The 21,851-nt window shown below is 46.7% G+C and overlaps 1 protein-coding gene across 1 annotated transcript in view; it reads right to left on the reverse strand.

The window, feature by feature from the left end:
• LOC124776703 (glutathione S-transferase 1-1-like) overlaps nt 1-21,380 on the reverse strand; it is a 97,971-nt gene extending 76,591 nt beyond the window's left edge. The window contains exon 1 of the mRNA XM_047251813.1: nt 21,238-21,380. The gene's annotated coding sequence lies outside the window, so the exon portion shown is untranslated. The remainder of the gene's footprint in view (nt 1-21,237) is intronic.
• Between the last annotated feature and the right edge of the window lie 471 nt (nt 21,381-21,851).

The raw sequence follows: 21,851 nt of genomic DNA on the forward strand, positions 1-21,851 counted from the left end.
CGGTTCCGAGATTAACCATCTGACGACGGTATTCATAAAAAATGGATATTCCGATCGTGATATCAGATCTACTCTGGCGAAGAAACCAAGGAAGGACGCTGTTCGAACAGATCAAAAAGACCAACACATCGCGCGGCTACCATTCTGCGATGCAACGACCAGCGAGATCGGCAGAGTCCTGAGCCGGCAGGGACCTTGACCAGTCTTCCGGCCACCCAGGAAGATTAAGGAAATGCTGCGACCCGTGAAAGATAGTCTCGGCCTGAGAGTACCGGGAATTTACAGCATTCCTTGCGAGTGTGGGAAAAATTATGTGGGCCAGTCAGTCTATAAGAACTGTTGCCGATCGCTGTGTGGAAGATCAGCGTGACCTGAAAAACAGGTATCTAGAAAAATCAGCGGTAGCTGAGCGCAGTTTGTTAAATAAACGTAAGATTTTATTCGATGAAACAAGACTACTTGCTCACGCTTCAAACTATTGGGGAGAAGTTGAAATTAGACACTGTGAAAATAATTTCAACAGAGACTCTGGTTATGCACTCAGCAATGCCAGAATGAGATTTTCACTCTGCAGCGGAGTGTGCGCTGATATGAAACTTCCTGGCAGATTAAAACTGTGTGCCGGACCGAGACTCGAACTCGGGAATAGGCAAAGGTCCCGAGTCTCGGTCCGGCACACAGTTTTAATCTGCCAGGAAGTTTCACTCAGCAATGCACGGAAGCGCGCAATTGATAAAGAAAGAGCGCAGAGGGAGACGTCTTAACATTCCTCGCAGTTCTCCGCCTGCTGCGATGCATGGCGCTGCAAGCAACGCTGGATAAAGCGCGCAAACAAAATCTATGGATACAGAGGCCGCCACCTCAGTACGCGCCTGTTTTACCGTGACGTCATCCAGCCAATGAGAAGCCGTCCACTGCTTATAAAAGCGGAAGCCTCACCGGTCCACGACAGTCAGTTTTACCCGTGACGAAGATGACGGAGGTAGTCATCGAAAGCTTGGGATTGTATCCAAATTTGACGCGGCAAGTAAACCGAGAACTTTTTATGCATAGTTCTCACCCGTTTCTTTGTTGTTTTCATTTCTGTGATAGGTCTATGCGGCATCTCGCCTGCTCTCTCTGTTCATCACATTTACTTGCGACATTAATATATTCTTGCCACATGTTTCATATTCTGTAACCAATGTATAGTGTGACAATTTCCGAGACAACGGAAGGAGAACGGGCACCTCAATGACCGGACGGAAAGTTCATAACTTTGTGGAAAAAGAAAATGGGCACGAGGCAGATTTGAACACTGATCTACCACTTTTCAGTCCAACACCGAGACGACACAACCACGACGCCGTGATTCTCGCAGTCACTTCTTTTTTCACATTTCAGTACACCTTCCTGTTTTCATTCTTGATCTGTGTTCAGTTGTTGACAGGCTGTCCACTGGGCCAATTTACCCCTAAATCTATGGTGGGGGGGGGGGGGGGGGAGTGTTAGGGAGTTTCCCTTGTCAGTAATAACCAGAAGCAACGTAGCAGCTGCGGCACATCACCCCTAAAGTTCCAAATTTGCGCAGATGGTGAGATTACTGGTCATCTGGAGCTCCATAGCTGGGCAGGTAATGGAGCTCCTTAGGGAAATAGCAGGCAGTTCGCTAAAAACGGCCCGTGTCCACTCCACTTGGAGGGCTATCACATTAAAGACGTGAAGGAGGCTCCACAGATAGTAAATGAGAGCACTAGGTACACCCAGCTTCAAATCGTGGTTCATCTCGGCATGCGTAACGCCTGCCGCCTTGGGTTCGGAGGCCACCTTCGTTTCCTGCAGGTTGCTGTTTACTGTGATGAAGACAGCTAGTCTCGCACAGGGAGTGGAAACAGAGCTAGCGTTTTACAGCATTGTTCCCAGAACCCATTGCAGTCCTCTACTTCGTAGACGAGGGGAAGGCTTAAACCAGACATCCTGACGATTTTGTGACGGATTTCTGGACCTCCAATATCGGATACAGAATTATAGGAACACTCTTAAAAGGTCATGCGCACTGGACATAGGGATCGGCTACTAGCGGAGCGGAGTACGTGTGCTGTATAGGATAGAGAAATTAGGACCAATAAAATGCGTTCAGATTTCAGATAGGGATGAGTGCCAGATCCTTTAATTAAAACATTTGCTTTTTCGAAATATATTCGCTGAATTGCATCAGCTGTATTGTGTACAGCTGTACTACCTATCAATGATACGAAAATTTGTGCCGGTCCAGGACTCTAACGCAGATTTTCCGCTTATCGCGAGCGGTCGCCTTGCCATTGGGCTATCCGAGCACGCTCCCTGGGCCGATTATATGTCACACTGTCTACATCTTTATGTCACAGTCTAATTTGCTCACGATAAGCGGGAAATTCGATTTCGAGTCCCGGTCTGGCACACATTTTCATATGTCAGTGATAGGTAGTACAGCTGTACCCAATACAGCTGATGCTGAAGAAATTCGTAGTTCAGCGAATATGTTTCGTAAAATATTTAGACAAGTCTAGGATCGTCAAAATACGTAAAAAGTCTGCATTCGTCATGGCAGAGCGGAGATGGAATATTTTAATATATTACACACCTGCAGGAACACCCATGGAAGGGTCCCAGAGCTTGACTCGCTCTTGAGAGGTAATAATGCCCACATAGTAGGGCCGGAAAGCTGGCTGCAATCAAATATTGACAGCAATGAAATTACACAATCCGAATGGAATGTATATCGCAAAGATACATTTAATGCGGGTGGCGAAGATGTGCTTATTTGTATTTCTAACCGGTTAACGAGATTCACTGTGCACAATCCTATTTACAAACTGCCTAACGGCTTAAAGGACAAACAGAAATTTTATTTTCAGTATTTCAAATAATTACTGGCGCAACTAAAATTTAAAATGCTCTCATAACCTGCCCATTAAGAGATATAATCCTACGTCAAAGGTTTAAAAGAACAGGATAAGCATGACAGAAGCTGTGGATGTCTTGAGCCAGCGTAATTCACCGCCCAGAAATACAAGGACTGCTTTTCATTCAGTAAAACTGCCACATCGAGCATTATATTTTAATTTGTTAGGTCTTTACTACAAACCCTGTTCGCAACATATTTTGCAGATAGCATCCTTCTACACCATTGAATGTACCTGCAAAATTATATCATTGTACGGCATGTAGTTCAGGATACATGACTTTGTAAACATTGACATGCATGGGAAACTAGCTTTTCTTCTACACCTACATGGATACTCTGCAAATCACATTCAAGTGCATGGCAGAGGGTTCATCGAACCACCTTCACAATTCTCTATTATTCCAATCTCGTATAGCGCGCGGAAAGAATGAAAACCTGTGTCTTTCCGTACGAGCTCTGATTTCCCTTACTTTATCGTGGTGATTGTTCCTCCCTATGTAGGTCGGTGTCAATAAAATATTTTTCGGAGGAGGAAGTTGGTGACTGGAATTTCGTGAGAAGATTTCATCGCAACGAAAAACGCCTTTCTTTTAATGATTTCCAGCCGAAATCCTGTATCATTTCTGTGACACTTTCTCCCATATTTCGCGATAATACAAAACGGAGCGCAAATTCCCAGACTATACTGATCCAGTGTCTGACCTTTTCTAAGTCTTTTCTCGCTTACATGTTTAACATCAAATATTTAGCCCATTATCTCATTCGTAAAGTAATCAGAATTAAAGTAAGCCATATATACAGCGCGACAATTATTGAACTATACGAGAGAAACCTAAATTAGTTACATTCTACGGCGTCCACACACTTTATTCAACATGTAAACGTCACTACAGATATTCGTATTTAGGTTGTGACATGTTCGGTATGCCTGCCATCATTGGCGACGAAGTGGCGCAGACGATTAGCGAAATACTACGTGACCCGCTGAAGTGTCGAAACGTCGATGCTGTCGATGACCTCCTGAATAGCTGTTTCCAGCTGAGCAATGGTTTTGCTATACACATTGTCTTTAATATAGTGCACTAAAAGGAGTCGCTTATGTTCAGATACAGAGAATATGGGGGCCAATCGAGGCCCCTGCTATTGGCCTCTGGGTACCCCAGAGCCGGAATGCTGTCCTCAAAGTGCTCCTCCAATACAAATACTCTCGTATTTCGATGAGGTCGAGCTCCGTCTTGCATGAACAACATTCTGTCGAAATCAGGGTTACTTTGGATAACTGGGATGAATCAATCTTCCAAAACCTTCATGTACCATTCAGTAGTCATCGCACTGATTATTCCGTTACTGGACACTGCACAGTACACAGTCGCCTGTTGAGGTCGAAGGGATTCCTCGATCGCGAAAAGCTGATTCTCAGTCCCCCAAATGCGCAACCAAACCGATTTATATCAAAGCCCTGTTCGTAATTCTAGAGACAACAGTGTTAGTGAAACAACGGCTGTTCCATGGCACTGGGGCTTAATAGTTATTGGGTTTTGTGAGAAGAGGTGCAGGTCTTCAACAACAATTGGTCACAGTGTCTCCCAGCTGATTCCCACTGCTTGTGCAGCCCATCTGCTCAATTTCCTGGGCTAGTTTTAAACACACGACGTATCTTCTCGATGTTTTCAGGCGTTTTTGGACGACCGACATTACCAACAATGTCATCACGAACACTACCCATTCTACTTACGAATAAAATTCTTGATTGTTAGCACACTTGGACTGGTGTCTTCAGCTTGAACTTAGTCGCAAACTTCCTTTGAGCCGCAGTTGGGCTGTTATTGCTCGCATAGTAGGACATCACAAACGCTTTACGCTCAGGCACAGTGTGCCGTTAACATTTTCACATGCGAATGGCCGACAACAACGCGCATGCGCATACTAATTTCCATCAAGCCCCGCGGCCAACCGTGCAGTCTGAACGTCCGAACGCAAACCGTTCAGAAGGTATGACCATTTTATTTCATATAGTTCAATAACGGTCACCCAGTAAAACGACTTACAGTTTACTCATAGCCGTAACTAATACGATGTTATCAAGTGAGGTTTGTCTGGATTCTGAATGTGAAATAATTTGGGCGAGGATAAATATTAAAAGTGGATCAAACAGTTTTATCTGATGTTTTTTATGAAACCCCCGCCTCGGGACCAGAAGGAGCACACCATTTCAGAGGAAAAACTTGGAGAAGGTCGCGCGTGAATTTTGCAGTCATGTTATAGTGCAGAATTTGAACCTACTAACGTAGTCGGGAAACTCAAGTGAATAGGTCGTGCAGTAGGGACAAGGAACTGTGTGTGTTCCAATTGCCTTTTCTGAAAATTACCTGAGCACTTAATCACACACCCACTTCGTAAAGCTAACATCTTGGATCTCTTACACACGGACAGACACGAACTTTTCGACTCTGTTACCGTATAGCACCCAATCAGTGATCTTAAGGCCTTTACAGCATCGTTGAATACGGCTTAAATAGGCATGTAAAGAAAGGTAGGTAGATATTTCTTGTTAGGAACTGAAACAAATATATTACAGATTACCTGTGCGGTCAACATGAAACGTTCGTCTCCAGGGAAAAATGATGAGCGGAAATGCGCAAGTTCATGAGTATTGTAAAATACGCCTTAGACAGGTACGTGCCAAGTTGTGTGAGGGATTGGGAAGGCGCGACGTCGTTCGAGAGCTGGGTTGGAAATCTGTTCCGAAGGCAAAGCTATTTTCACTACAGGTATCAGTGTAGCTAAAGCTTCCTAGACAAAAACAAAACTAAGCCAAATTACGCGTAAGGAGACCACGCATGATGCGTTCAACTAATTAGAAAGTAAAATTCTGTATGCGATCTGACAAAAACCCTAAGAAGTTCTACTCTTTATGCTGTATCAGTTAACGGATCAAAGCCATCTGTCCGTCTCTGTTCATGATGGCACCCAAACGGAGGACGACAGAAGGCAGAAGTACGAAAGTTCTGTTTCTAAAACTTGTTTCTCTAAGGAAGATATTACAGCTGTTCCTCTCTTAAATCGTCGCACGAACGTCAAAATAACATAACGAAACAAGTGTCCAAAGGACAAATTCAACTGGAATCACTTCACAGAGGAAAGTCTACTTGATCTAGTGAGACACCCATACTATTCTACATTGAGTACGCGAAAGAACTTTCCACTCTTCTAGCAGTAGTGTACCGTAAATCGATAGAGGAGCGAAGCGGTCCAAGAGTGGAAAAAAGTGCAGGATAGTCATGTTGTCGAGAAATATCTTCGAACAGGCGCACAAAACTGTAGACCTTGACATCAGTATGTTTTAGAATTTTGGAACACGTTTTATGCTCGCGTATAATGACACTACAGTAGACTGAAAATAATCTCTCTGGGAATCATACAGAGGCCCAAGCTCTACGAACTTGGAAATGGCAGATTCTGAGGTAATCGATTGCAGAACAGAAAAGTAACTATAACCGCTTAGTAGCGGAAAGGTATCAAGACCAGATTCTACAAAGATTAAGCGAAAGAGCTTACTCCCCTTCTAGCAGCAGTTTATCGTAGACAGCTGGAGCAACGAAGGGTACCTAGCTACTGGAAAAATGTGCAGGTCATTCCCCTTTTCAAGAAGGACCGCAGGACACGATTAGACCGATATTGTTGATGTTATTACGTTTTTAGAGGAAGAATGTCGTCTCTATAAAAATGAACATGGATTCCGCAAACAGATATCTTGAGAAACTCAGCTCGCTCTGTTCCCCCATGAGACCCATAGCGCTGCAGAAAACGGCGCTCAAGCATCCGTGCACCTTGACTTCAGGAAGGCATTTGACACTGTCCGCACTGCCGTTTAGTGAAACAAATGTGCTTATCGATTATCGGAACAGATTTGCGAGTGGATTCAACACTTCGTTGCTGATAGAATTCAATACGTCGCCGTTAACGGAACAAAATCAACAGTTGTAAAGGTAATTTGCGGAATACCCCAAGGAAATGTGATATGATCGTTACTGTTTAAAATGTATATAAGTAATCTAGTAGAGAGCGTCGGAAGCTCTTAAAGACTGTTCACAGATAATACGGTTGTCTATAACACAGTAGCAATGCTAGAAGACAATACCGATTTGGGTACTCTATCTTGTGCAAGCTGCTTCATCTCCCAGTTCCTACTGCAACCTACATCCTTCTGAATCTGCTTGGTGTATTTATCATCTCTTGGTCTCCTTCTACGATTTTTACCCTCCACGCTGCCCTCCAATACTAAATCGGTGATCCCTTGATGCCTCAGAACATGTCCTACCAACCGATCCCTTCTTCTAGTCAAGTTGTGCCACAAATTTCTCTTCTCCCAAATTCTATTCAATACCTCCTCATTAGTTATGTGATATACTCATCTAATCTTCAGCATTCTTCTGTAGCACCACATTTCGAAATCTTCTATTCTCTTCTTGTCCAAACTATTTATCGTCCATGTTTCACTTCCATACATGGCTACACTACATACAAATACTTTCAGAAACGACTTCCTAACACTTAAATCAATACTCGATGTTAACAAATTTCTCTTCTTCAGAAACGCTTTCCTTGCCATTGCTAGTCTACATTTTATATCCTCTCTACTTCGACCATCATCAGTTATTTTGCTCCCCAAATAGCAAAACTCATTTACTACTTTGTGTCTCATTTCCTAATCTAATTCGCTCAGCAGCACCCGATTTAATTCGACTACATTCCATTATCCTCGTTTTGCTTTTGCTGATGTTCATCTTATATCATCCTTTCAAGACACTGTCCATTCCGTTCAGCTGCTCTTCCAGGTCCTTTGCTGTCTCTGACAGAATTACAATGTCATCGGCGAACCTCAAAGTTTTTATTTCTTCTCCATGGATTTTAATTCCTACTCCGAATTTTTCTTTTGTTTCCTTTACTGCTTGCTCAATATACAGACTGAATAACATCGGGGAGAGGCTACAACCCTGCCTAACTCCCTTGCCAACCACTGCTCCCCTTTCATGCCCCTCGACTCATAACTGCCATGTGGTTTCTGTACAAATTGTGAATAGCCTTTCGCTCCCTGTATTTTACCCCTGCCACCTTCAGAATTTGAAAGAGTATTCCAGTCAATATTAGCTATGATTAAGTTATGCTCTGCGCAAAATTCTACCAGGCGGCTTCCTCTACACTGTTGATGAGAAACTGTTGTAAACAGTATCTACCGTAATATGTCCAGAGCAACCTTAAGTTGAAAGTAGTGGCGAAAGCAGATCCCAGACAGATTCAGAGGAAAAATCTTAAGGAAATTTAGCTCATCCACGATACAAGTGGCTTACAGGGCGTTTGGTCGACCAATCCTTGAGTATAGTTCGTCAGTACGTGATCCTTGTCTAGTAGGACTGACAGAAGATCCAATGAAGAGTAGCGCGTTTCGTCACGGGAATCCAACAAATCTGACCATACATTACGTCCTCCCAGATACATCTCGCGCATTGGCCACGACGAGAAATTATAGCCAATACAAAGGCTTACCGACAATCATCATTCCTGAGTCCCATCCGCGAGTGGAACAGGGTAAGGGGTATCAGTGTACCTCCACCATGTACCATTAAGTGTCTTGCGAAGTATGATGTAGACGTAGAAGTTTCTTCACGGCGTTCGATACAAGTTCCGCACTGCCGCCTATTAACCGAACTGTGTGATTGGGTTGAAGAATTCCTAACGAACAGAACAGCAAGTCACTTTTAACGGAGAGGTATCTTCAGACGTAAAAGTGGTGGTGGTGGTGGTTGTTGGGATGTTTAAGGGGGACTAAACAGCGAAGGTCATCAGTCCCCCATTCCAAAATCAGGCGAGCCGAAAATCGACGGAGCAGGTAAAAACCAAAGGGGGACGAGACGTCCCCCCAGGCGCTAAAAGAACACAAATGCAGCAACAAACACTACAGACAAGAACAGGACAGAGGAACACCAGACAGAAAGAAACAGAAGAAAGGAAGATGGCCGGGGACTGGTTGACTGACCACGAGAACAAAAAAGGGAAAGAGTCAACCATCTCACGGCACACCAGAACAGCAACAGACACAAGGACAAAAGACACAGAAAGGGAAAGGTGCAGGATCTCCCTAAATCGAACCATAAAACGGACTACCACGGATAAAATTTAAAACGTCATCAGCCATGGAGGCATCGTCAGATAAAACCAAAGCCAAAGTGCCCGGGAGATTAAAAGATTGCCGGAGTGTGCGCAGTCGAGGACACTCCAGCAAAATGTGGCCGACCGTCAGCCGGGACCCACGCTGACACAGGGGGGGATCCTCCTGACGCAACAGATGGCCGTGCGTCAGGTACGTATGGCCGATGCACAGCCGACACAGGACCACCGAGTCCCTGCGAGAAGCCCGCAGGGAGGAACGCCACACAGCGGTCGTCTCCTTGACAGCCCGCAGTTTATTCGGGGCTGTCATGCCACGCCACTCAGCAGCCCACATCCCAAGCACCTTATGGCGCAACACCAGCTGCTGGTCGCGAGCCGTATGGCCGATCTCCAAAGCTGGGGCGTCTATCGCCCCTTTGGCCAGCCTGTCAACACGTTCATTCCCCGGGATGCCAACGTGACCTGGCGTCCAAACAAAAACCACCGAACGACCAGAGTGGGTAATGGTGGAAACAGACTCTCGAATAGAGGACACCAGAGGAGAAGAGGGATAGCAGCGGTCGATGGCCTGGAGGCTGCTCAGGGAGTCACTGCAGATGACGATGGACGCACCGGAGCAGGAACGCATATGCTCAAGAGCGCGCAAGATGGCCACCAGCTCTGCAGTAAAAACACTACAGCCAGCTGGCAAGGAGCGCTGTTCAACATGGGCAGCGTGAGGAAAAGCGTAGGCAGTGCGACCATCAACCAGGGAACCATCAGTGTAGACAGGCTCACAGCCCGGAAATGAGGCGAGGAGCGCAAGAAAACGGCGACGGAGGGTCACAGGTGGAACCGAGTCCTTAGGTCCCTGTGCCAAATCCAGACGGACGGACGGCCGGGACAAACTCCAGGGACGCGTAGGTGTACGGACCCGGAAGGGAGGTAGAAGAGGGAATGACCCCAGTTCTGACAGCAGGGACTGGACACGGACAGCTACGGAAAGCCCAGACCTAGGTCGCCGTTCGGGCAGATGGAGGACCATAGCAGGGAAAAGCAGGCGACGATTGGGATGGTCTGGCGAGCAATGAACGTGGACAGCATAGTCGGCGAGCAGACGATGGCGGCGAATCCGCAGCGGGGGAACCCCGGCCTCCACCAGTAGACTATCCACGGGGCTGGTGCGAAAAGCGCCAGTTGCAAGCCGAACCCCACAATGGTGTATGGGGTCTAACAACTTCAACACTGAGGGGGACGCAGACCCATAGGCCAGGCTCCCATAATCAAGCCGGGACTGCACAAGGGCCCTGTACAACCGCAACAGCGTGCAGCGATCTGCACCCCAAGACGTGTGGCTAAGGCAGCGGAGGGCGTTGAGGTGCCGCCAGCATTTTTGCTTCAGCTGAGTAACATGAGGAACCCATGTGAGTCGGGCATCAAACACGAGTCCCAAGAAGCGGCAAGTGTCCACCACTTCAAGCAGGTGGCTGTCGAGGTAAAGTTCAGGATGAGGGTGGACCGTCCGACGCCTGCAGAAGTGCATAACTCGAGTCTTGGGTGCAGAGAACTGAAAACCGTGAGTCAGAGCCCATGATGCTGCCTTGCGAATGGCGACTTGCAGCCTGCGGTCGGCGACTCCCGTAGTCGTGGAGCTAAATGAGATGCAGAAGTCGTCGGCATACAAAGAAGGAGACACCGACGACCCCACTGCTGCAGCCAGACCATTAATGGCCACCAGAAATAAGGAGATGCTCAACACTGAGCCCTGCAGGACCCCATTTTCCTGTATATAAGATGAACTAGAGGTGCCACCGACTTGCACCCAGAAAGAGCGGCGCAATAAAAAGCTTTGAAGAAAAGCCGGGAGCTGACCACGAAGACCCCACCCATGCAACGTGGCGAGGATGTGATGCCTCCATGTTGTGTCATATGCCTTCCGCAGATCGAAAAATACAGCAACGAGATGCTGACGTCGGGCAAAGGCCGTACGGACAGCAGATTCCAGCCGCACCAAATTGTCCACTGGAGACCGGCCCCGACGGAAGCCACCCTGGGATGGAGCGAGGAGACCGCACGACTCAAGGACCCAACACAAACACCGTCCCACCATACGTTCGAGCAATTTGCACAAAACGTTGGTGAGGGTAATGGGACGATAGCTGTCCACCACCAGTGGGTCCGCATTGGGCTTCAAGATGGGGACAATAACACCCTCTCGCCATTGCGACGGGAACACGCCTTCGCTCCAAATGCGATTAAAGATCGCGAGAATGTGTCTCTGGCTGTCCCTGGAGAGATGCTTCAGCATCTGCGCGTGGATGCAGTCTGGGCCTGGTGCTGTATCAGGGCAATCGGCGAGGGCAGCGAGGAATTCCCTCTCGCTGAAAGGAGCATTGTGTGTTTCAGAACGACACGTGTGGAATGAGAACGGCGTCCGCTCGGCTCGCTCCTTGAGAGAGCGAAAGGCGGGGGGATAAGATGCAGTCGCAGAGCTCTGAGCAAAGTGCGCGGCAAGCCGTTCAGCAATGGCGGCAGCGTCCGTGCAGACAGCGCCGTCCAAGGAGAGCCCAGGGACACCCATAGGGGTCTGGTATCCATAAATCCGCCGGATCCGGGACCACACGAGTGAGGGGGAGACATGGGAGCCCAAGGATGAGACATACCTCTCCCAGCACTCCTACTTACGCCGTGCAATAAGATGACGGGCGAAGGCACGGAGCCTCTTAAAGGCGATGAGGGTCTCCAGAGACGGGTGCCGCCTATGACGCTGAAGAGCCCGCCTACGGTCGCGAATAGCCTCAGCAATCTCCAGCGACCACCAGGGGACAGCCTTCCTCCGAGGGAGGCCAGAAGAACGGGGGATGGTAGCCTCGGCCGCTGAAATGATGGACGTGGTTAAAACACGGACCACCTCGTCAATGTCACCCTGTGGGGGAGACTCAATGGTTGCCGCAGAAGTAAAAGCCGGCCAGTCAGCCCTGTGGAGAGCCCAGCGGGGCAGGCGCCCAGAAGAATGACACTGGGGCAGTGACAAATAGATGGGAAAATGGTCACTACCACAGAGGTCAGGATGCACTCGCCAGTGGAGGGATGGGACAAGTCTGGGGCTGCAAAGAGAGAGATCGATGGCCGTGAAAGAGCCAGGGGCCACACTGAACTGCGTGGGAGCACTGGTATTCAAGAGGCTAAGGTCGAGCTGAGCCAACACATGCTCCACGGCCCGACCGCGGTCATCGGAGACAGTCCCACCCCATAGAGGGTTGTGGGCATTGAAATCGCCTAGAAGCAGCAAAGGTGGTGGAAGTTGAGCCAGCAGTGCAGCCAAGACATGTCGGGGGAGCTCCCCATCCGGAGGAATGTAAACAGAGCAAACAGTAATAGCCGGCGAGAGCTCAACCCTGACAGCGACTGCCTCTAAAGGCGTCTGAAGGGGTACTGGCGAGCTACAGACAGAGTGGTGAACAAAAAGACAAACCCCACCTGACGCTCGTTGACAGGCAGCGTGGTTCTTGTAGTATCCCCGATAACCGCGAAGGGCGGGGGTCCGCAGTGCCGGAAACCAAGTTTCCTGCAGAGCAATGCAGAGAACAGGGGACTCAGTAGCATCCGGAGCTCAGGCAGGTGCCGGAAATAGCCACCGCAGTTCCATTGGAGAATGGAAGCAGGAAGGGACTGGGAGGGCGTGAATGCGACTAAGAGGCAGACAGCGCCTCAGAGCCAACTGCCGCCACCGGGGGAGAGTCAGCTGAGTCCATAGGAGAGGCCCCCAAGGGGTCCGTGAGGGCGAGATCCGCGGCAGAGGCGAGGCTCTCCACCTCATCCCCGGAGCCAGGACTAGGTACAGCAGGCGGTGCTGAAACCGCCGGAACGTCCTTCTTCTTGGACACATGCCGTTCCTTCTTCTCATGTCGGCCCTTAGGGTGAGAGGGCTGGGAGAGCTTCTCTGAAGGAGCGTCGGAGGCTGACGACGACGCAGAAGCCCTACGACCAGCAGGTGGCGGAACCTTCAGCCACTGGCTGACATCCGGCTGGGTAGGAGAAGAAACGGAGGAAGGGAGAGCCCCGAGGGACCCCTTCCGCGAGAGAGGAACCGGCGGAGGCAACGCCAGCGGAGAAGGAGGGGGAGGGATCGAGCCTCCTGGTTGTGGAGCAGATGTCACTCCCGAAGTAAGTGTGGGGGGAGCGACAGAAGAGGGTTTGCCCCCAACTGCTAAGGGGGCAACAGAGGAAGGCTTGCCCCCAGGCACAAGGGGGGCAGACAGAGATACACGGCCCTGAGGGCCCACTGAAGGCGGCACAGATGAGGCGACAACCGTCGCTCGCGTGGGCGACGATAACGTGGCTGCAGTATAAGATGTTCGAATGGAAGCATGATACAACCGTTCATATTTCTGTTTAGCCTCTCGATAAGTAAGCCGGTCCAGGGTCTTAAATTCCATTATCTTCCGCTCCTTATGAAGAACGGGGCAATCCGGCGAGCATGGAGAGTGGTGCTCCCCACAGTTGACACATACAGGCGGAGGCGCACATGGAGAATCAGGATGAGAGAGGCGTCCGCAATCTCGACATGTAGCGCTGGATGGGCAACGGGAGGACATATGCCCAAACTTCCATCACTGGAAGCACCGCATTGGGGGAGGCACGTATGGCTTGACGTCGCAACGGTAAACCATCACCTTGACCTTCTCGGGCAAGACGTCACCCTCGAAGGCCAAGATAAAGGCACCGGTGGTCACCCTGTTTGTCTTGGGTCCTCTATGTACACGACGGACAAAATGAACACCACGTCGTTCCAAGTCGGCTCTCAGCTCGTCATCGGATTGCAACAAGAGGTCACGATGGTAAATAATCCCCTGGACCATATTTAAGCTACTGTGGGGAGTGACAGTAACAGGGACGTCACCCAGCTTATCACACAAGAGCAACGCTCGAGACTGGGCTGGGGAGGACGTCTTGAGGAGGATGGACCCATTCCTCATTTTTGATAACCCCGCCACTTCCCCAAACTTATCCTCCAGGTGTTCCACAAAAAACATAGGCTTTGTCGTAAGAAAGGAGTCACCATCAGTCCTGCTGCAGACAAGGTATTGCGGTACGTAAGGCTCCCGCTTGGCACTAGATCGGCGACCCTCCCATGGCGCAGCCAACGAGGGGAACGTCTGAGGGTCATATTGCGCAGCATCAAAGTCGACTCTACCTCGCTTAGAGATGCTGGTGGCCGTGCGACCACCAGCTTGGTGTGATTTATTGCGTTTCATTGCGCCACATCCGCCCAGATGCCACCTACTCCGAACGAGGGCTCTCCCCAAGGGCGCCACCCAGCCAAAGCAACGGGTACCTGGCCGATATCCCATTTCCCGGAGTCCCCGTGCCCCAGACAAGATGGGCACATACTCCTTGGCATGCATGGGGAGGAAACAGCTCTGGCATCTGTAGGGCGATCCCTGCGTGGTCAGGGGGCTACCACCAAGAGGGTACATGACGACCCCACCACAACGGACTGGCTACCGTGCTGGATTTTAGGTGTTCAAAGGGTCCACAGTTGTCGTAGGCGCTAAGAAGAAGAGTGCGCACAAGGCGAGAAGGAGACAACCCAGAAGATGTTGGGCGTAGTCCCCCCCACACGACAATAGGTAACATGCAAGGTGGTGGAGCATGATGGACCAATAGAAAAAACACCACGTAAGGTGTCCTTCCCCAAATGGCACGCACTAACAACAGAAATTTGGAAAAAATACGGAGGTCAAACCCAAGAGGGGACCATCACAGAAGGCAAAACGGTTGAGACTCCTTTTAGTCGCCTCTTACGACAGGCAGGAATACCGCGGGCCTATTCTTACCCCGAGCCCGCAGGGGGAAGACGTAAAAGTAACTTCGGGTTTACCTCAAGGAAATGTTATAGGAGAATTACCTTTCACAAATCATATAAATAACCTAGTAGTTAGCTTAAGATATACCACGATGTTTCTGCAGATGGTGGGGATCGTGGTGGTGATAATGCCTGGTGGTGGTGTGACCAGAGAAGTCACAGCGCTATCAAACTGTAACGAAATGCAGGGAAACCTGGAGAGAATTGCGCTTAGTGCAGGGATCGGCAGCTGAGCTTCAGCATGAACAAATATAACGTATTGCGCTTAAACTGGAAGAAAGATCCATTACTGTACGATTACAAGACTGCAAAACAATCGCTGGAAGCAGCCACATCCATAAAATACCTATGAATATGCGTGCAACCACATGAAACTAATCGTAGGTAAGGCAGACGCTAGACAGATTCATTAGAAGAATTCTCGTTAAGTGTAGTCTACCCACGACGGAGATAACTTACAAAAACCCCGTTCGATAGATACTTAAAATTTGCTCGTCGTTCTGAGATCCGTATCAGAGAGAACTGATGGAGAAAGAAGAGAAAATCCAAAGAAGAGTAGCGCGTTTCGTTGCAGGTGCGTTTACTAAGAACGAAAGCATCCCTGACAATCAGCCAATTCCAGTCGCACACGCTACAAGAGAGTCGTTCTGTGGCACTGTGTGGTTCACTGTTAACATTCCGAGAGGGTAAGTTCTTAGAATAGTCAACAAATGTATTGCTTCCTCTTAGGCAGGCTAAATCTCAAGAAAACACACTGAAGGTAAAATTAGAGAAATTCAAGCTCACAGGGGTGCTTACTAATAATCGTTCCTCCCACAGGTCATTCCCCACTAGATCATGAAAGGGAGCAGTTTTCAGTGAACATTCTAGCCACAGACGTAGATATAGAGAGAGACTGCATAAATAGAGTTGTTACGTGTGCGAAAAATTTTAGCAACAAAACATGACGTTAATTAAAACTTCGGGTCCACGAGGCCGTGATCGAACAGTAGAAATTCTTCCTCCTGACGTTTCGTTGCCAACAACTTAAGAGAAGACATGACAGTTCGACAAGCCTATTAGCTAATACGGAATACGATACCACAGCAAGAAAAAAATATTTACATCCATTATCATTATTATGAACCAAGACGGATGCATAAACTTGCCATCATCATCATCATCATTTAAGACTGATTATGCCTTTCAGCGTTCAGTCTGGAGCATAGCCCCCCTTATAAAATTCCTCCATGATCCCCTATTCAGTGCTAACATTGGTGCCTCTTCTGATGTTAAACCTATTACTTCAAAATCATTCTTAACCGAATCCAGGTACCTTCTCCTCGGTCTGCCCCGACTCCTCCTACCCTCTACTGCTGAATCCATGAGTCTCTTGGGTAACCTTGCTTCTCCCATGCGTGTAACATGACCCCACCATCTAAGCCTGTTCGCCCTGACTGCTACATCTATAGAGTTCATTCCCAGTTTTTCTTTGATTTCCTCATTGTGGACACCTTCCTACCATTGTTCCCATCTACTAGTACCTGCAATCATCCTAGCTACTTTCATATCCGTAACCTCAACCTTGTTGATAAGGTAACCTGAATCCACCCAGCTTTCGCTCCCGTACAACAAAGTTGGTCGAAAGATTGAACGGTGCACAGATGACTTAGTCTTCAACAGATCTTAAATTTGCTCAGTGTTCCCGGTATGTCATCTTGAAAGAGAGCTTCTAAACATAATAAAAGCGGAAATATTAACCGTCAAATTAAAAGGCAAGTGAGCCTTCATGGCACGAATTCTACTCAGTTCAAGTAACTTACTGTTCAGCTTTAAAAGGCTGCAATTTCCAGTAAGATTAAGGTACACTGTAATTAGCAATATATCAAAATGCAAACCATTTCAATGCTGCAGAGTGAATTTAAAAGATTCATGTTCCTCGTACAAGAAACTATAGGTAGTAGGCGGCCTATGTTCGCGTGTGGGTCAACCTCAATACTATTCCTCTTTGGACCCGAAAGAGAAAACCAATTGTATTTTATAACAACATACTTTGAGTAAGTTAGATGCTACACAAATGAGATGACTACCATTTTTTTCGCAACTCGAAGCGAGTCCTTACCAGATAGTGACACGCTAAAAATAAAAGACGAGATTCGCTATTTGTGCATAAAAGAAACTGACGATGACAGATATAAAGAGGATATTATAGTCAGACTGGCAATAGCAAGAAATGTGTTTCCGAAAAAAAAGGGGGGGGGGGGGAGAAATACCATCGAAATAAAACGGAAGTGTTCGGAAGTCTTTTCAGAAAGTGTCTTGAGTTTATACTATCATGTAAATGAAATGTGGATGCTCAGTGGCATCGACAAGAAAATATAAGCTTTTGAAATATCGTACTGCAGAAGAATGCTGAAGATTAAATGGGCAGAAAGAAAAGCATTTTTGTTGCACAACTTGACTAAAAGAAGGAATAGTCCATAGGTTACATATGGAGTAAAGTTGTGTGTGTTGTGATAAGCAGGTCCAAGTGACGATCGCAACAGTACAGCACAGTTATGAGAAAATTGGAGAAATGAAGCGCTGACTGATGATGGCGACAGGGTTGCTAGCCGAAATATTGTGCCTGTTGAACACTAAGAGTTCATGTGTAGACTGTCCGGTCAACAAATACACGGGGAGAAGGTAAATCATACAATGCTACAACGTCGTAACGCTTGCTGTCATTGCAAATGTTGGAGAAAAATATACCAGTTTAACATTCTTTGCTCATTGTCATTCCGTAATGCCATGTGATATGGTGTTTTGGTACAAACTTTGCTTTAGAAATAAGAATTTCAATGCAAAAAAGCGTGCTACAAGAATAGTATGTGGTGTTTACTATAGATCGTCTAGTAGAGAAATGTTTAAGGATTTAGGTGTTTCAGTTACAACGTCAAAGCAAATATTTTCTCCCGTGAGATTTATTGTAAATGAGATAGTAGGGTTCAGAAGGAAAAAGGAAGAGCTTAACTACAATACAAAAATTTATATTACGCTTTATGAAAACTAACTTCGGCTCAGAAACGGGCGAATCATAGTGCTGCCAACATCTTTGATGACTTATCCTAGGGTATTAAATGCCTGACAAATAGCAGAGCTAAACTGAAAGTAAGTTAGAATAATTCCTTCTGTGCAACTCCTATTTCACAGAAGAATATTTGTCTGAACTTCTAGCTTGTTTGACAATTTTGTTATTAAGCTAAACTTTCTTTTCTGTTACGTGACTCTTCTACAAATGGTCAGCATGCAACCAGAAATAACCAGTAAGTAAACTGACTCCTTCTCCATCACTGTGATGTATCGTGCAATAAGGGCATGTAGCTTATTAAAAGGTAAGAAAATATTCCTGACCTGTAGACTTGCGTGTGCATGATTTTGGCCTCGGGAGAAGCTCTGTATAGTTTCAGTCCATTAGGCGTATTATTGTTGCCGGTGTAATGACTGCAGTAGTTTCCGTCAGTAAGTACACATTCGCCGCCAGCATTTAGCTACTCACCTTGGGGTAACACTACACCCTGTTCTATGTTCGAGGCCAAGATCATGCACGCGATTGCCTGAAAGTCACGAATATTTTAGTTTCGTTTATTAAGTCACGTGTTCCATGTGTCATTTGCACGATACATCGCAATGATTAAGAACAAGACAATTTAATAACTGATAATGTGTGTTTAAATATGTTTGCACGCTGGCAATTTGCAGATGATTTCAGTTAAAAGAACGTTTAATAACAATTGTACTAAAGCTAAAAGCATAGTGTGGCCCAAAAGCGAGTAGCTGGCGGCGAATGTTCATTTCACTGACCGACACTATCGCAGTCATTACAACAACAATAGTAAAACTTGTGAGTTAAAACTTACATAGGTTACCTCGTAGCGATAATCTTGGGTGTGACCATTTGACTTTGTTTCCCACTCATGTTTCAGTGCTAACTGATTGTTCCACTTGGGCAGCGGTTTTTAGTCTATTTGCCATCCGCCACAATCCACAGAATTGATCGAATCCCTTAAGTTCTTTCACGAACAATGAAATACCGGTATGCCTAGTTCTAGATTTTGTTTCTTTCAGGATCTGCTATTCTTCCTCGAAGCAGTTTGTAGGGAATTTCTGTATGTGTGTCAGAGTTACCTACATTTATATGAAGCTAACCCGTTTCCAGATTGTCAATATGTCTACTGCAGTTCACTTTGATCTTTTTCTTGCCTTCTTATTCTATTTCGCGATCAAGCCTAGGAAATGCGGTTATTATCGAACTGAAAATTTGTTGAGAGTAAGAGTGCAGAGCACGTTATGATACGTAGAGCTACCTACAGACACACAACTAATAGCTGCTGTGTACCAAGGGATTGTGATACTACCATTTGCTATTAATCTTATTAACATAACTTTGATGACAGTACTTTCATGAAACTTCCTGGAAGATTAAAACTGTGTGCCGGACCGAGACTCGAACTCGGGACCTTTGCCTTGCGCGCGCTCTACCATTTTTTTTGTGTTTTGTTCGTTGTATTTTGTCGTAGCGGACATCACATGACATCCGTTGAAGTTCGTTGTTGAGCCTTGCAGTCAGTTTGTTTACTACAGAGACCAACCAGAGCTCTCTGACCGAACACGCTGAGCTACCGTGCCGGCACCATCTGAGATACCCAAGCACGACTCACGCCCCATCCTCGCAGCAATACTTCTGCCAGTATCTCGCCTCCTAGAGCACTTGCCCGCGAAAGGCAAAGGTCTCGAGTTCGAGTTTCGGTCCGGCGCACAGTTTTAATCTGCCAGGAAGTTTCATATCAGCGCACACTCCGCCGCAGAGTGAAAATCTCATTCTGGAGGACTTTCATATACTTCAGTGTGGTTAAAAGACAGGTAAATAACCTTTAATATAGAGAAATTTTATACAGACGCATTATTCATCAGGTTGTGATTTACTGTTAAAATTCCGAGAGCTAATACTCCTAAAAGAATCAAACAATATTGCTTCTTTCAAAATTCATCTTGCGTAATGACCATGAAGGTCAAATCAGACACAGCTGAGATCTTATGGAGGCTTACCAATGGTTGTCATACCCGTGCACCATTCACGTCTGGGACGGCACAGTGACAATGGTGCCTGAAGCACCGTACCCCTAAGGTGGCTTCTGGAGCACAGAAGATGGTAGAAAATGGAAATCGGGAGTTTCGTTACGAAGGGGATAGCTTCCTCAACACCTTTGCGGCCAATAGTGTAATGCGTCTCTGGTATGTGAAACAGACTGGGTTAGCAGTAAACGTCGAACGTAGACGAAGAAGGACAATGCGAATGGTCACATGCTTGTTTGACTGTTCGGAAGAACTTAACTGAAACGCCGAAAGTCTGAGCTGGCAGGCATTCGAAGAATGACGCGATATTTTTCACGAAATTTCTTGAAACAGTTTTCACTGTGGGAAGATCTTACCTCCTCCGGCCTCTCACGAGTCAGATTGCAACATGAAACGCATCCCTTATACGATTTCGGCTAATCACAAGAAACGATATAGACACGAACGTATGGCGATTTGATCTAACATCGTTCGCTGTCTCATGAAGGACCGCAGACTGAAGCTATGTATAGAGAACAGTTGGAAGAGAAAAAAAAAAAAAAAAAAAAAAAACACGAAAAATAAGACACCGCTTAGATTTCCACCTCTGGAGTCAGCAGGACGCCATACTCATATTCGGGAGGAGGGGATGTCATATCCCTACACATCCTATCAAATACAGTGCAAATTTAAATTACTTCTGGTAAATGCCAGAATAAATCTTTGCAAACGCCACACTAATCCCTTATCATAATCCTTTTCATGGACCAGTACTGTACTTAGTCTTTAACGACCCCGTCGAGAAGTTAAGAGTCTAACAGTCTTTCCTTCTATTCATACAGTCTAAAACATCTGCAAAGTTTTAAGACAGGACATAATTTGGGAAAGGCTTGTTGTTCACGTATTTCCCGTTGCTTAATTTCTATTTTTCGTAAGAGAATAACATGGGTGTTAGCATTTCAAATACATTATTTCTCACACGGCTTCAGTTCGAAGTAATCACACATCTGAAGACTGCACTAAGCATTTTGTCCCTTTGGTAGATAACTGCATTCTACAACCGAAGAATTTGCTGCAAATAAATTTAAACAAAGATACAGCACGCAAGGTACGCTTTAAAAGGATTCAAAACTCTACACGTCTTGGGTGAAAAACACTAAGCCAAGTAACTGAAAAATTCTTTTCCTATTTGTAATGACTAAGAAGCTGCGCGCCTTACCTCTTCGTCCTCAGTGCCGTCTCAAATGACAGCGAGCCCAGAACTAAACTCGCTGTGTTTCCTCTCGTACCCTCAGACGAATCTCTCGACACCGGTGCGTCAGTGCTTGCTTTGTGCTTAAGGAGCATGTCCTTGACAGTCACGTGACGTAATACCACGGAGCAATGCCCGCTTACCAGCCAGCTGAACATGTTGACAGCGAAGCAGCCTACGTAAAAGACGAGAGCAAGAATCGTGAAAGGTGTAAATGTGGTTGTGTTATAGGTAGGAAGCATTTAATACACCACACTCGTAGGATGACATGAATTAACGATAAGGATATATCGAGAACAGGTACTGCACAGCGAACAGTCGGCAATCAGTACAGTTGTAATCATCCATTTAATTCGGGTATTACAGTCACATGTGGCATCTCCACACCTGCTGTCACGGAAAACATCCAGCGTGTTTACCTATGCACTTACTTAAAACGGCATTTCGTGTGAAAAGGATGTACATTAAGAATCGTATGCGGCCTAGCGTACCTTCAGAGATGTAATCACGCACAGTAATAATGTTAAACACTGCCCTCAATAGACGTAATGGAAACTGATGCATAAACTGAAACAATTGCT

The sequence above is a fragment of the Schistocerca piceifrons genome, chromosome 2 (assembly GCF_021461385.2).
Source record: "Schistocerca piceifrons isolate TAMUIC-IGC-003096 chromosome 2, iqSchPice1.1, whole genome shotgun sequence".
NCBI lineage: Eukaryota > Metazoa > Arthropoda > Insecta > Orthoptera > Acrididae > Schistocerca > Schistocerca piceifrons.